Here is a 16,132-nt window from a genome sequence, read left to right as displayed (position 1 = left end):
CTGCTGCTGCTGCAGCTCCCTCCTGCCCCCCCGCGCTCCTGACAGCTCCTTCCTGCCCCCCCACGTGCCTGACAGCCCCCTCCTGACAGCCCCCTCCTGATAGCCGCCTCCTGCAGTTAAGTTTCAACAAACACTCGCAAATACACACGTGCACTATAATAAACCTTTTTTTTACGCACGCACACACACATAATATCCCGCTCATCCCAGTCATCAAGGGTCTACTCAATTGAGGAGTCATATGACATTATTGCCTCCGAAACTGATAGTGAGGGACATGACCCCACTTTTCTCTATTCCTCCCACTCTTCCTCCTCCAGTGACACAGACTTACCACCACCAAGATGTCACAGGACAAAAAATCGTCTGGAGCCCAGGGAGGAAGAGACGGAGGCCGGGGAAGGAGACCCACAGCCAAATGTGAGTTTCCCCCAACCTAGTGCTAGTCAGGCCCAACCTAGCACTAGTGCCCCCTCCTGGACCCCTGTCCCTGAGAATTTTGCTCCACGGATTCCTGATTTCATTCCCCAATCAGGAATCCAGTTTGAGACTGCCAACTTCAGGGAAATAGACTTTTTCAAAGTCTATTTCTCGGAGTCAATCGTCAGTCTCATGGTGGAGCAAACAAACTTGTATGCCCAGCAATTTTTGGCGGAACACCCAATTTTTTCATTCTCTACTTGGAGTCCCATTGACTCTGTAGAAATGATGAAATATTGGGTACTGGTCCTGAACATGGGGATTGTGAAGAAACCAGAAATTCGTTAATACTGGAGTACTGATATTTTATATCAAACTCCAGTATTTGGCATGGTTATGAGTCGCAGACGTTCTGAGGCGATTCCTAAATTTCTTCATTTCAGGGACAATACTGACAGCCTTCCCCGCGATGACCCAAATTTTGAAAGACTGTTCAAAATTTGGCCGGTCATCGAACACTTCAGCAACAAGTTTGCTGAAGTGTACATTCCCCAAAGGGAAATTTCTGTGGCTGAATCCCTCATCCACTTCAAATGGAGGCTTCAGTTCTGTCAGTACCTGCCCAGCAAAAGGGCGAGGTACGGGATAAAACTCTACAAGCTGTGCGAGAGTACCTCAGGGTACACGCTCAGCTTTAGAGTTTACCAAGGGAAGGACACCAGGATCCAGCCCCCAGAATGTCCACCTGCTCTGGGGGTGAGTGGGAAAATAGTGTGGGATTTGGGCCACCCTCTGCTTGATAAAGGTGGCCATCTGTACGTTGATAACTTTTATACAAGCATCGCACTATTTCAATCCCTCTCTGCCAGAGCCACCGTCGCTTGCGGTACCGTGCGCAGAAGCCGGAGGGGTCTCCCTTTGTCACTAATTGAGCAGCCTCTCCCAAAGGGTGAGAGCTGAGCCCAATGTAGCGGCAACATGCTTGTGGTCAAGTTCAAAGACAAAAGAGAGGTCTTTCTCTTGAAATTCCATGGTCCCGGCACCACGGCCACCACCGTTCGAGGTACCACAGACCAGGTCCACAAACCGGACTGTGCCCTGGGGTACAACAAACACATGGGGGGAGTTGATCTTTCTGATAAAGTCCTCCAGCCCTATCGTGCCATGAGGAACGCAAAAGTGTGGTATAAAAAACTGGCTGTGCACATCGTACAAACGGCACTGTATAACGCATGCGTGCTATCACGATGTGCAGGCCAGACCAACAACACCTTCCTTCAGTTCCAGGAGGCGGTGATAAAGGCCATGATTTTTGGAGAGGAGGACGGAGCGTGCCCCAGCACCCCTGGAACTCAAGTTTCCCGTGTGGTACCAGGACAACATGCTCCCACTAAGGGGAGAACAAAAATAAAGGTGCCGGGTGTGCTATAAAAGGGGGATAAGAAGGGAAACTCGTTTCCAATGTGAAACGTGTCCTGACAAACCTGGACTGTGTTCGAATGAATGCTTCAGAATTCATCACACGTCCGGGGACTAAACACATCCTGACACTCCACTACAGAACTCACCCACACCAGGCTGACATACACTACACCACACACCACAACCTGACATACACTACACCACACACCAACCTGACATACACTACACCACACACCAACCTGACATACACTACACCACACACCGACCTGACGTACACTACACCACACACCCAACCTGACATACACTACACCACACACCAACCTGACATACACTACACCACACACCGACCTGACATACACTACACCACACACCAACCTGACATACACTACACCACACACCGAACTGACGTACACTACACCACACACCCAACCTGACGTACACTACACCACACACCCAACCTGACGTACACTACACTACACACCGACCTGACATACACTATACCACACACAGACCTGACATACACACCACATACAGACCTGACATACACAACACCATACACACAGACCTGACATACACAACACCACACACACCAACCTGACGTACAATACATCACACACCGACCTGACATACACTACACCACACACAGACCTGACATACACACCACATACAGACCTGACATACACAACACCATACACACAGACCTGACATACACTACAACACACACAGACCTGACATACGCTACACCACACACACCAACCTGACATACACTACACCACACACAGACCTGACATACACACCACATACAGACCTGACATACACAACACCATACACACAGACCTGACATACACAACACCACACACACCGACCTGACATACACTACACCACACACAGACCTGACATACACAACACCACACACCGACCTGACATACACTACACCACACACAGACCTGACATACACAACACCATACACACAGACCTGACATACACAACACCACACACCAACCTGACATACACAACACCACACACCCCAACCTGACATACACTACACCACACACACCAACCTGACATACACAACACCACACACAGACCTGACATACACTACACCACACACCCCAACCTGACGTACACTACACCACACACCGACCTGACATACACTACACCACACACACCATCCTGACGTACACTACACCACACACAGACTTGACATACACAACACCATTCACACCAACCGGACAAAGTGTGTCAGGTTGTTGTGTGAGGCGTAGTGTACGTCAGGTTGGTGTGTGTGGTGTAGTGTATGTCAGGTTGATGTGGGTGGTGTAATAAACACCACACACCAATCTGACATATACTACACTACACACACTAATCTGACGTACACTACATACTTTCCATACGCGACACGTTGTCCGCTAACGATTGGAGCTAATTTTCCCTTCAAAAAGTCAAATGGCGCTCCTTCCCTTCCGAGCCCTGCCGTGCGCCCAAACAGTGGTTTATGACCACATATGAGGTATCGGTGTACTCAGGAGAAATTGCCCAACAAATTTTAGGATCCATTTTATCCTGCTGCCCATGTGAAAATGAAAAAATGAGGCTAAAAGAACATTTTTGTTGGAAAAATTAAAATGTCCATTTTTTCCTTCCACATTGCTTTAGTTCCTGTGAGGCACCTGAAGGGTTAATAATCTACTTGAATGTGGTTTTGAGCACCTTGAGGGGTGCAGTTTTTGGAATGGTGTCACTTTTGGGTGTTTTCTGTCATATTGACCCCTCAAAGTGACTTCAAATGTGAGGTGGTCATCACTAAGAAAAAATGGTGATGTAAAAATGAGAAATCGCTGGTCAACTTTTAAACCTTATAACTTCCTAACAAAATTTTTTTTTTCCCAAAATTGTGCTGATGTAAAGTAAACATTTGGAAAATGTTATTTATTAACTATTTTATGTCACATAACTCTCTGGTTTAATAGAAAATTCAAAATTTGAAAATTGTGAAACTTTCAAAATTTTCACCAAATATCCAATTTTTTCACAAATAACCGCAAAAATTATTGACCTAAATTTACCACTAACATGAAGCCCAATAGGTGATGAAAAAAATCTCAGAATCGCTAGGATCTGTTGAAGCGTTCCTGAGTTATTACCTCATACAGGGACACTGGTCAGAATTGCTAAAAAAAGGCCCGGTCATTAAGGTCAAAATAGGCTGGGTCAGACTTATATAAGTCAGTTCACATATGGTGTACCAAGATGGCGTCTGTGTCTTCAGACAACACCCTGGAAGAAATCCTTGGAATGCAGAAGCTGAGATACTGGATACCATATATGGAAGTGAAGCTGAAATGGACCTATCATAGACTGACACTGGCTACTCAGAAGATTGTGTGACACCCATTTTCTGTCACTTTGTCTTGAGAATAAACATCAGTTGTGTGCAAGCCTTTGCTGAGAAAGGAGTAGACATCTAACTCTGTGCTCGGTGTGACTCTTTAAGCGTGCACTCGGCCTATATTGGGTCAGGTACAAGCAATCATATAGATCTCGCTTTAAGGGATCACCCTCACACTAATCCCAGGGGGTAGGTGGATCCTCCAGGTTGTAAGTTATATAGAAAAGGGCTTTCAATGCCCAAAGTCATTTGAACAGTATTGGGTGGAGGAGAATGTTGTGTGTTGTGAGTTCATTTTTCCCTTCGTCACTGAGGTCTGGTGAACTCCCTATTCTGGTAAAGGAAGGTAATGAGCCTGATTATCAGGCACCTGAGCCTAATGAGGATGACTGGCTGAGTGGAGTCACGGACTGGATATAAGGCTGCCGACGCCCTTCTGCCCTGCGGGTGATTTCTCTGTGGACTTCTAGGACACCAGTCTGATTCCTGCTCCTCTAAAGCTAAGTTTTCTGCTTTGCCTGTTAGCATTTGTGTTTTGTTTTTGTTTGCCTTGCTTTTCTGGATTCTGCCATTCCCTGCTGGGGTGAGCTGAATCTCCTTTTGCCGGTTGCTCTGTCTTCAGAATATTCCTGAGTACTGACATAGCATTTTTGAAGCCTAGCGTCTTCAGGGCCTTTTTCACTGTCAGTCTGTTGGCTCTTATTTTCATAGGGTTTTTCACGGATTGCAGACAGCAGCCTTCCTGTCCTTTCCTATCTAGTTAGCTTGGGCCCCGTCTTTGCTCAGTCTATCTTTCTGTCTGTGTTAGTGTTTTCATCTTGCTTCACCGTCATTATATGTTGGGGGCTGCCTATTGCTTTGGGGTCTGCTCTGGGGCAGTTTAGATTTCCCCTTTCTTTCTTTAGGCCTATTTAATTCTCCGACTGTGATCGAGGGGTCTAGGGCATTGTAGGAACCCCCCACGGCTACTGTTAGTTGTTGTGGATAGGATCAGGGGTCTGTAATCCGATAGCTGCCAACCTCTCTGGTTTTCTGTACTTAGCTAGCATTTCTGTTTTTGCCTCCTATGGTGACTCAATCATAACAGTTGTGGTCTAGAGGCAAAATGGTGATCATGGTTTTACGGCCGGACTACACCACCGATAAAGCATCCACAGCCGGTGACTGAGAGGAATCTGTGACTTCTCTGCATTCAGTGGTTACTACTCACCTGGGTAGTCATATGTGGGAATCTCCTCTTTACACCGCTCATCATCTCTCACATATGTCTCTGTAGTATTAATATGGGTCAGATCTTCACCCTGAAACACATATTGTAAAAGTCACAGACAGATGGAGAAGTCCCATCTATGATCAGCTCTAATCCTGCCATCTCCACCGCTCTCATTACACAAGTATAAAACACATAATACTGGTGGATAAAACAAGACTGAGCACAAGACCTTCACAGCCGTCTACACATCATAGGGGGATCTCCTGACACCTTCTCTCCATCTACCTGATGATCCTGAGGAGCACTGGGATCTTCTTGGTTACAGTCCTGTGGGAGAAGAGGACGGGGACATCTCTCTGGTGTAGTCCTCTTACTGGATAGATCTGGAGGAAACACATACAGGGACTGAATTCATTCTCTACATACAGATAATTATAGGCCGTGTGTATTTAGTCCTGTCTATTACCTGGTGATGTGAGGGGCTGGGGAACCTCCATTATGACGTTCTTGTACAGATCTCTGTGTCCTTCTAAATACTCCCACTCCTCCATGGAGAAATAGACAGCGACATCCTGACACCTTATAGGAACCTGACACATACAATGATACCGTCATCCCCCCGATCCCTTCATAGTGTTACTGTATAATGTCCCAGCATTCCCAGCAGTGTCACCTCTCCTGTCAGCAGCTCAATCATCTTGTAGATGAGTTCTAGGATCTTGTGCTCATTGATGTCCTCATGGATCAGGGGGTAAGGTGGAGGCCCCTTGATTGGGCTCAGGGGTCTTCCACATCCCTCAGACACAGGGTCCTGACAGCGATCACTAGAGGTCTTCTTCACCACTGTGTAATCCTGGTTATGGAGAGACACATTAATAAATCTCACTACAGACATTCCCAGAGTCCTCACCTCTCCAGTTCTGTCCATCTGTTATTCCCATAGATAAGAATGATGTAATGTGACGTCATCAGAATCTCTCACCTCTCCAGTGAGACGGAAGAGGATCTCTAGGGTGAGGTGTAACATCCTCTCCGCCATCTTGTCTCTGTCCATATCCATCCTTGATGGGTAAATCAGGAAAATTCTCTTCTGTAGAAGATCTTCACTGAGAGGATCCGATATTGTAGACACCTGAATGAGAAGAAGATGATCCGATGTAACATCATAAGAATCCTGTGTAATAACACAATTCCTGGAGATAATAAGGGAAACATATGAGGAGATTTATTATCTTACAGGGTTTAGTTTTCTTCCCTGACATCTACTAATAAAACCTATATATTTAGGCCACAGACAACAAGCAGTTTCCTCCTCGGAGTCGGCAGCTGAACACGTTCCTCATAGACTCATCTTCCATAACGCTAATTCTCGTCTCATTACCGACACTGGAATCGGCATTAGCAATACTGCAGGAGAGATTCATTACACGCGACATGAGAAATAACTCCTTCATGATGAGGACGACATCTTCATCTTCTACTGCGGCTCTAGAGACAGATTTGGCCAGAGTCGGTCACTGCCTCCATCCCCACCGGCCGTCTATATGAAGGTTTCCCGTCTTCCCCGCACTGGAATCTTCTATCACGTTAGATCTCAGCTCTGAGTCACACACAGAAGTTTGAGGCTTTTATAGAAGATTTTTTGTTTCCACAAACACAACGGACAGAAATGATCTGATCCCAAAGTCTCCATGTACAGTGATTTATGGGGATTATTTCTGGCCTTAGGCTTTCCTATATTACAAGAAAAACTCCAGAAAAAGCCGATATTAAAATGTTTCTAAAGAAAATTGGCTCCAACAATTCTTGCAAGAAGAAAGAAAATATACAAAAAGCAGAAGACACATTTTATAATTTTTAACATGTTGAACATTTATTAAAAAGAAATGAATCTTTTTGTGCCCCAGAACATAGATGTACACCGCAGGGACGGCACAGAGGAGGCTTCAACAAAAACCCTGACAGTTTAACCACTTGCTGCTGTGAAAAGCAAACATGGCATCTAAGAAGGTGTGACAGAGTTTGGCTGAATGCCCCCCGCCCCCAAGTACTCGATAGTATGGGGCTGCCTAGTTACTCCGATACTTACATGCCTAATAATGGGGTCTGGGCTGCAATGTATGAAGGTCTATTAGGCCGGGCCAGAGGCAGCGTCCAATAAGTTACCTTATAACGCCCCCATACACATTACACTAAAGTTCCATGAAAGCACTGATTTCGGGGGGTTTGGCCGACCATATATTGCATTTGGGGGCCTCCCGACAGATGATGTCAGGGCAGAGAAGGATCTGACATCCTGAATTTCAGAGGATAATCCGTTTGTTCTTCCTGTAGATAATCCTCCTCTAGAGGAGTCTGGAGGCGACTGTCTCATACAGACCACAGAAAAGCTGGAATATTTGTGTGTATGGGGGAGTCGGGAGAGATCGCCGTCTGCCAAATGACCGTTCAGCCAACTCTGATCTCATGTGTATGGGGCCGTTAGTATTACACTGACAGGCAGTGATGATACACGGCACTACAGTAGTACAGGGCATCACCGGAGCCATCAGAGGCTTGTATGTTGTGTGATCGCACTGATCAGAGGGGTTTAAAAAAGGTTTAAAGTGAAAAAAAAATCACAGTTTCAGCAACAAGAAATATCCATCACTATATGGAAAGCAGAGTCACTGCACAATGTTAGTTACATCACGTCCATAACTACTTTATTATACTCGATCATCCAAAAAGCAACAGGAAGCCATGTCTAAAATATAGCAATCTTTATTGAAATATAGTTAAAAAAGTTTTATGTAAAACTGACAATACGGGTATTAAAGTGCGGGCACTACAAAAATTCACCACATCAAGAGGAAAACCGCACAAAAACATCCAAAATTTACATATGCAAAAAATGCTTGAATGGTTGCAAAATAAACAAGTGTTTATACATGGGACTTGTGACTTATTTCAATAAATTCCAGTGCATCTCAAAACAAATTTTTTATAAGTCAAAAAACTGCAAATGTGCAAAAATATAAAAAGGATTGAAGCATTGTATAATCAGCATATGAGTGTCTTTAAAAATGTGACAAAATAAGCAATCCAAAAGTATGCAGATTTGCATGAATGAGAATATACAATTAGGGGATCATATAGCCAGTGTGTGCCTGTGCAAAGAAAGGCAGCAAAAAAACCCTAAGACGCATTTCCAAGCAGAAGGTAAGTATAAAATAAGACAATATGATCAGTGCATTTTACCTCAGGGTGCGGGCAGGAGGACCCCGACGCGCGTTTCGTGGCAGCTTTATCAAGGCACCCTCAATAAAGGAGTGGTTTTGCAGATGGGGACCACAGACCACATCTCAGTACCAATGCTTTCTGGCTGATGTTTTGGTCACTTTTGAATGTTGGCTGTGCTTTAATACTCGTGGTAACATGAGACGGACTCTACAACCCACAAAAGTGGCTCAGGTAGTGCAGCTCATCCAGGATGGCACATCAATGCGAGCTGTGGCAAGGTTTGCTGTGTCTGTCAGCGTAGTGTCCAGAGGCTGGAGGCGCTACCAGGAGACAGGCCAGTACACTAGGAGATGTGGAGGGGGTCGTATGAAGACATCAACCCAGCAGCAGGACCGCTACCTCCACCTTTGTGCAAGGAGGAACAGCAGCAGCACTGCCAGAGACCTGCAAAATGATCTCCAGCAGGCCACAAATGTTCATGTGTCTGCACAAACGGTTAGAAACTGACTCCATGAGGATGGTCTGAGGGCCCGACGTCCACAGATGGGGGTTGCGCTCGCAGCCCAATACCATACAGGACACTTGGCATTTGGCACAGAACACCAGGATTGGCAAATTCACCACTGGCGCCCTGTGCTCTTCACAGATGGAAGCAGGTTCACACTGAGCACATGTGACAGCCGTGACAGAGTCTGGAGACGCCGTGGAGAGCGATCTGCTGCCTGCAACATCCTTCAGCATGACCGGTTTGGCAGTGGTCAGTAATGGTGTGGGGTGGCATTTCTTTGGAGGCCACATGATGTTGGGCTGTGAGCACAACCCCCATGGAGACACAATTGTGCCTTTACCTGGAGATAAATTCCCAGTGGGGGCAATTTCCAAAATGCAATAACTTAAGTGGGGAATTCAGCTCTTTTCGCACTTAAGGGATCTGTATATGGAGTCTACAAACTACAGTGGGGAAATAAGGATTTGTTACGCTGACAATTTTGGGGTAAAGTCACATTTTTGTGAGGAAAAAAAAGTAAAATTGTCATTTTTTCCTTCCACATTGCTTATATTCCTCTCACACTATCCGAATTCAGATATTGTCCTGTCAGAAAGGAGAATACAGGGAGCGAAAGGGTTAATAGGACTCACAGGAGGAACCGGCCCAGAAAGCAGAAGATCCAGGAGTGTCCGCCACATATATGACTGCTCTGTGCACAGGACCTGTGATGAGGTCACAGGAGGGGAGGAGTCAGGGGTCACATGATCAGGGGCCTCAGTGTGTGCAGGACTCAGTGTGCTGGAGCGCTCCCGATAATCAGCTGCGTGTGTCGCGCTGTGTGATAGTCACAGCACCTGCATGGAGGGCGACACATGCAGCTGATTATCGGGAGCGCTCCAGGGATCCGGGGTCCCGATGCAGCTATTCGGTAAGCGATATTAGCCAATAACAACTTCTCCGACGATATTCGCTCATCTCTAGTAATAACAGCTCAAAGAAATTCACCGAACTTTTCATTAAGTTTAATAGCGAGACCCTATTAAATATTGAGCACCAGCGGGATGAAGCATTGACAGCGGCATGTAAAAGTGTGGGCGCCCCGGGTCAAAATGACCGTTATTGTGAGCAGTAGTAAGATGAAGATGAAATGATCTCTAAAAGGCCGAACCTCTAAGATGGCACATGGCCTTTGTATTTTAGGCAAAAATAAAAATAAAATATTTATATATATATAGACTTTTTTACAATTTCATAATTGCAAAAAGGAAAAAGGGGAGATGCAAAACTTTGGGCACCCTTGGAGATTTGTGTACTGAGATAATTTTGATCAGGATTTTACATCTTAATTAGCTTGTTAGGGTTATGGTGAGATCACATGGTGACCAGGAGCTACAGTCTGAGGAAAGGGCTAAAAAGCCTTCACTAGACCCTTGTACAGCTGTATAATGAGGTCCAGGCTTTATAGTGAAGGGACAGGAGTGAGGGCCTGTTCCCAGGAGCTACAGTCTGAGGAAAGGGCTAAAAAGCCTTCACTAGACCCCTGTACAGCTGTATAATGAGGCCCAGGCTTTATAGTGAAGGGACAGGAGTGAGGGTCTGTGCCCAGGAGCTACAGTCTGAGGAAAGGGCTAAAAAGCCTTCACTAGACCCCTGTACAGCTGTATAATGAGGCCCAGGCTTTATAGTGAAGGGACAGGAGTGAGGGCCTGTTCCCAGGAGCTACAGTCTGAGGAATGGGCTAAAAAGCCTTCACTAGACCCCTGTACAGCTGTATAATGAGGCCCAGGCTTTATAGTGAAGGGACAGGAGTGAGGGCCTGATCCCAGGAGCTATAGTCTGAGGAAAGAGCTAAAAAGCCTTCACTAGACCCCTGTACAGCTGTATAATGAGGCCCAGGCTTTATAGTGAAGGGACAGGAGTGAGGGCCTGTTCCCAGGAGCTACAGTCTGAGGAATGGGCTAAAAAGCCTTCACTAGACCCCTGTACAGCTGTATAATGAGGCCCAGGCTTTATAGTGAAGGGACAGGAGTGAGGGCCTGTTCCCAGGAGCTACAGTCTGAGGAATGGGCTAAAAAGCCTTCACTAGACCCCTGTACAGCTGTATAATGAGGCCCAGGCTTTACAGTGAAGGGACAGGAGTGAGGGCCTGTTCCCAGGAGCTACAGACTGAGGAAAGGGCTAAAGAGCCTTCACTAGTCCCCTGTACAGCTGTATAGTGAGGCCCAGGCTTTATAGTGAAAGGACAGGAGTGAGGGCCTGTGCCCAGGAGCTACAGTCTGAGGAAAGGCTTAAAAAGCCTTCATTAGACCCCTTTACAGCTGTATAATGAGGCCCAGGCTATATAGTGAAGGGACAGGAGTGAGGGCCTGTGACCAGGAGCTACAGTCTGAGGAAAGGGCTAAAAAGCCTTCACTAGACCCCTGTACAGCTGTATAATGAGGCCCAGGCTTTATAGTGAAGGGACAGGAGTGAGGGCCTGTGCCCAGGAGCTACAGTCTGAGGAAAGGGCTAAAAAGCCTTCACTAGACCCCTGTACAGCTGTATAATGAGGCCCAGGCTTTATAGTGAAAGGACAGGAGTGAGGGCCTGTGCCCAGGAGCTAGTCTGAGGAAAGGGCTAAAAAGCCTTCACTAGACCCCTGTACAGCTGTATAATGAGGCCCAGGCTTTATAGTGAAGGGACAGGAGTGAGGGCCTGTGCCCAGGAGCTACAGTCTGAGGAAAGGGCCAAAAAGCCTTCACTAGACCCCTGTACAGCTGTATAATGAGGCCCAGGCTTTATAGTGAAAGGACAGGAGTGAGGGCCTGTGCCCAGGAGCTACAGTCTGAGGAAAGGGCTAAAAAGCCTTCACTAGACCCCTGTACAGCTGTATAATGAGGCCCAGGCTTTATAGTGAAGGGACAGGAGTGAGGGCCTGTTCCCAGGAGCTACAGTCTGAGGAAAGGGCTAAAAAGCCTTCACTAGACCCGTTTAGCTGTATAATGAGGCCCAGGCTTTATACTGAAGGGACAGGAGTGAGGGCCTGTTTCCAGGAGCTACAGTCTGAGGAAAGGGATAAAAAGCCTTCACTAGACCCCTGTACAGCTGTATAATGAGGCCCAGGCTTTATAGTGAAGGGACTGGAGTGAGGGCCTGTTCCCAGGAGCTACAGACTGAGGAAAGGGCTAAAAAGCCTTCACTAGACCCCTGTACAGCTGTATAATGAGGCCCAGGCTTTATAGTGAAGGGACAGGAGTGAGGGCCTGTTCTCAGGAGCTACAGTCTGAGGAAAGGGCTAAAAAGCCTTCACTAGACCCCTGTACAGCTGTATAATGAGGCCCAGGCTTTATAGTGAAGGGACAGGAGGGAGAAAACTGGGGAAAGGAGCCAGAAGAGCCGGACTGCCCATCACTAACCTGCAGAGCCGCACTCCACATATATGGCTGCTCTGTGCACAGGACCTGTGATGAGGTCACAGGAGGGGAGGAGTCAGGGGTCACATGATCTCCGGAGTGCAGACCTCCATGGAGCCTTCTCCTCAGTCAGTGACATTCCCGCCATTATTCGCCCCTCACTACTGGCACAATTACCCCGCGCCGCCTTCTCTACACAGTGTTATGTGTGGAATGTAACGTGTGGTTTCTCTGGAGGGAAATAGACCCCACACAGGAGGGAATTCTCACCGGTTACCGGCCGTCTACTATATGGCGGCATATGATTGTGCTATCGACTCCACACCAGGGGCTAAAATGCCCAAATCTCTAATGTAACCGCTATAAGAGAAGATATAACAAATTTCCCCTAAACTCACACAGCGGAGGAGGCCTCACTTGGAGCAATGTGACTCGCGCACAGAAAATCTATTCCCGGTTCTGTGATAAGTTATCGGCCGACAGGAAGAAGAAAGGTCTGAATTACAGCCCAGACTGGAGGAGAAACTGCAGGAGTGAGAATTGGCCAATCAGCGCTCTTCACCCCTATACTTATCTACACAAATACAAGATATGAAATGACAATTAGACGCCATTCTCACCACCAGAACGGAGAGGCGCTAACTTGGAGTAAAGCCGCGTTTTATCACCATGCCAATAAGCCTAATAAGATGCCGCTCGTAAGCTCAGAATGAGAGAGTCACTGCATATAATCTCCTCTATAAAAGACCCTAAGGGTCAGATCTCAGCCCACCCCGATGTCATGTATAGCACTTATAATGAATACCCCCAGAGTTTGTATTCCCCCCACAATCACCCCCCCTCACTACTGGAGTCATTCCTTCACACACTACATCTACCTAACCTGACTGAGTCCGCGGCACAACAACTCCATTTACACATCTCTGAGGAGGAAATAGTTTTAACAATCAAAAAACTAAAAAGAGGAAAGGCCCCGGGGCCGGATGGTCTTACAGCAATATATTATAAAAAATGCAGCGATGTGCTGACACCACATATAAAAACCTCTGTAATTCACTACTAAATGGCTCACAGCTGCCCCCTGAGCTCTACGTGGCGCATGTAACCGTAATCCCTAATCCTAAGAGAGATCATCTCACCACAAATTATAGACCTATATCCCTCTTATACATTGACTTCAAAATCTTTACATCCATTGTGACTAACAGGACCAATAAAATCCTCCCTCACCTCATCCATCGGGATCAGGTTGGTTTTATACCAGCGCGACAGGCCCCAGATAATATTAGGGGAGCGTTAAATATTATTCATACAACTAACATACAGCGAAAGCGACTTCTCCTGCTTGCATTAGATACTGAGAGGGCTTTCGATTCGGCGTCCTGGACATATCTCTTTACGGTTCTATCGGAAGTCGGATTCTCCCCTAAACTTATAAAGTGCCTCCAATTGTTATATGATAGCCCTATCGCTTATGTAAAACTCCCGTCACCACATCCCCCTCCAATTAATATTCAGAGGGTACCAGGCAGGGCTGTCCTCTATCTCCGGATCTTTTTGCACTTACAATGGAACCCATTGTGGAAGCAATAAGGAGAGATCAGAATATCCTGGGCCCTGAGAATATGGGAGACCAATATAAAGTCAGCCTCTTGGCGGATGATCTCCTGCTAACATTAATAAGTCCCCACACTACACTCCCTCACTTGTTTTCCCTCTTCACAAAATTGAGAAGATCTCAGGGTTAAAGATTAACATTGATAAATCCGAAGCATTATTTGTAAATTTTCCTAAGAGCAAACTAATATAGCCTCCCATTTTGGGTTTATAGACAAAGAACATTATCTAACATATCTGGGTATCAACTTAACAGCCAACAGGTCACCTCTGTTTAGGTGGAATTACATTCCACTGATCCAAAACTTCCAGAGGGACCTGGATAGATGGGCTTCCTCAAAGTTATCCTGGCCCGGCAGAATACAGGCATTAAAAATGGTGTCACTGCCTCGCTTCTTATATCTATTTAGGTCCCTCCCAATTATGGTACCAGCCAGAACGTTCACTCATCTACACTCTGTGATGTCTAAGTTTCTTTGGCTCGGAAAACAACCCAGAATTGTGCAAAAACTTATGTTCCGTCACAGAAAAGAAGGGGGTTTATCCCTCCCTAATTTTACACTTTATTACAAGTCGGCACAGATTGCTCCATTAATAAGTGCGTGTTCATATCCCAATAGTCCGAGATGGGTTATTCTGGAATCATTTCTCTCCAGACCATTCTCTTTATCAGGCCTAATGTGGACCACAGACCGACTTCCACGGGGGTTAATGAATGTGGCTCCTTTTACAGTCCACTCGTTGCTTCTTTGGAGGAAAGTCCGGTTTAAATATAACTTACAATCAAGCCCTTCTCCCCTGACAGCCATATTACAAAACCCCATGTTCCCGCCAGGCCTTGAGCCAAAAATGTTTTCTGTCATTGCAAAATCAACTGTGTTGGCTGGATGCCATTTCAGCTGACTCCATTGATGAGAGAAGGAGCATTAGGCTAAGTGCACACGTTGCAGAAAATTTCTGCACAAAAACCTGAATCCCTTCCCAGAAACCGCACCTATTTTTCCGCGGCGGTTTTTGTGTGGTTTTTGCGCGGTTTTGATGCGTTTTTGATGCATTTTTTTACCGCAGCAGTTTCTAAAAGCATGGGAGAAGCCTAAACCGCAGAAAAAAACGCAACATTAATATGCATGCTGCGGTTTTTACCGCGATGCGGTTTTTTCGCGGTAAAAAACGCATCAATGTGCACAAAAAGTGCAAAATGCATAGAAATGACTGTGCACCTTATTTTTAGCAGTTTTATAGCGGTTTTATAGTGAAAACCGCGATAAAAACCGCTAAAAAAAAGCTGTGTGTGAACACAGCCTTACGCTCCCTCTCCCATCATCCCCCTCTCATCAGCTTCTGATGTCACTAACGCCAACACTGACAGGGGGTCGCAATGACGTCACTACTCGGAGCCTACAGTCCGGAGATGTGCGGGAGCTCGCAGCAGTGAAGAAACCAGGAGGAAAGGTGAGTTTTGGATTTGTTTTTTATGAGGCTGCCTATGGGGTGCATTATATAAAGGGCTGCATTATTCTATAGGGTCTGCCTATGGGGAGTGCATTATACTATATTGAGGATTATAGTGAGACTTTTCTGGCACATTATACTATATGGAGGCTATCTAGCGGGCCATCATACAGTGTGGAGATTACAGTGTTGGAGCTATCAAACAATTTGGGGAATACTAAGCGGTCAGTGTATATACAGTGAGGGGGGATTAGACTGTGTATAAGAGAGCATCATACTGTGTATAGGGGAGCATCATACTGTGTATAGGGGAGCATCATACTGTGTATAGGGAAGCATCATACAGTGTATAGGGGAGCATCATACAGTGTATAGGGGAGCATCATACTGTGTATAGGGGAGCATCATACTGTGTATAGGGGAGCATCATACAGTGTATAGGGGAGCATCATACAGTGTATAGGGGAGCATCATACTGTGTATAGGGGAGCATCATACAGTGTATAGGGGAG

This window comes from Dendrobates tinctorius, unplaced genomic scaffold (assembly GCF_039654945.1).
Source record: "Dendrobates tinctorius isolate UK_male_01 unplaced genomic scaffold, ASM3965494v1 ptg000456l, whole genome shotgun sequence".
In the NCBI taxonomy this organism is placed as follows: domain Eukaryota; kingdom Metazoa; phylum Chordata; class Amphibia; order Anura; family Dendrobatidae; genus Dendrobates; species Dendrobates tinctorius.
The sequence above is the reverse complement of the archived record's forward strand: the minus strand, read 5'-3'. Positions refer to the sequence as shown.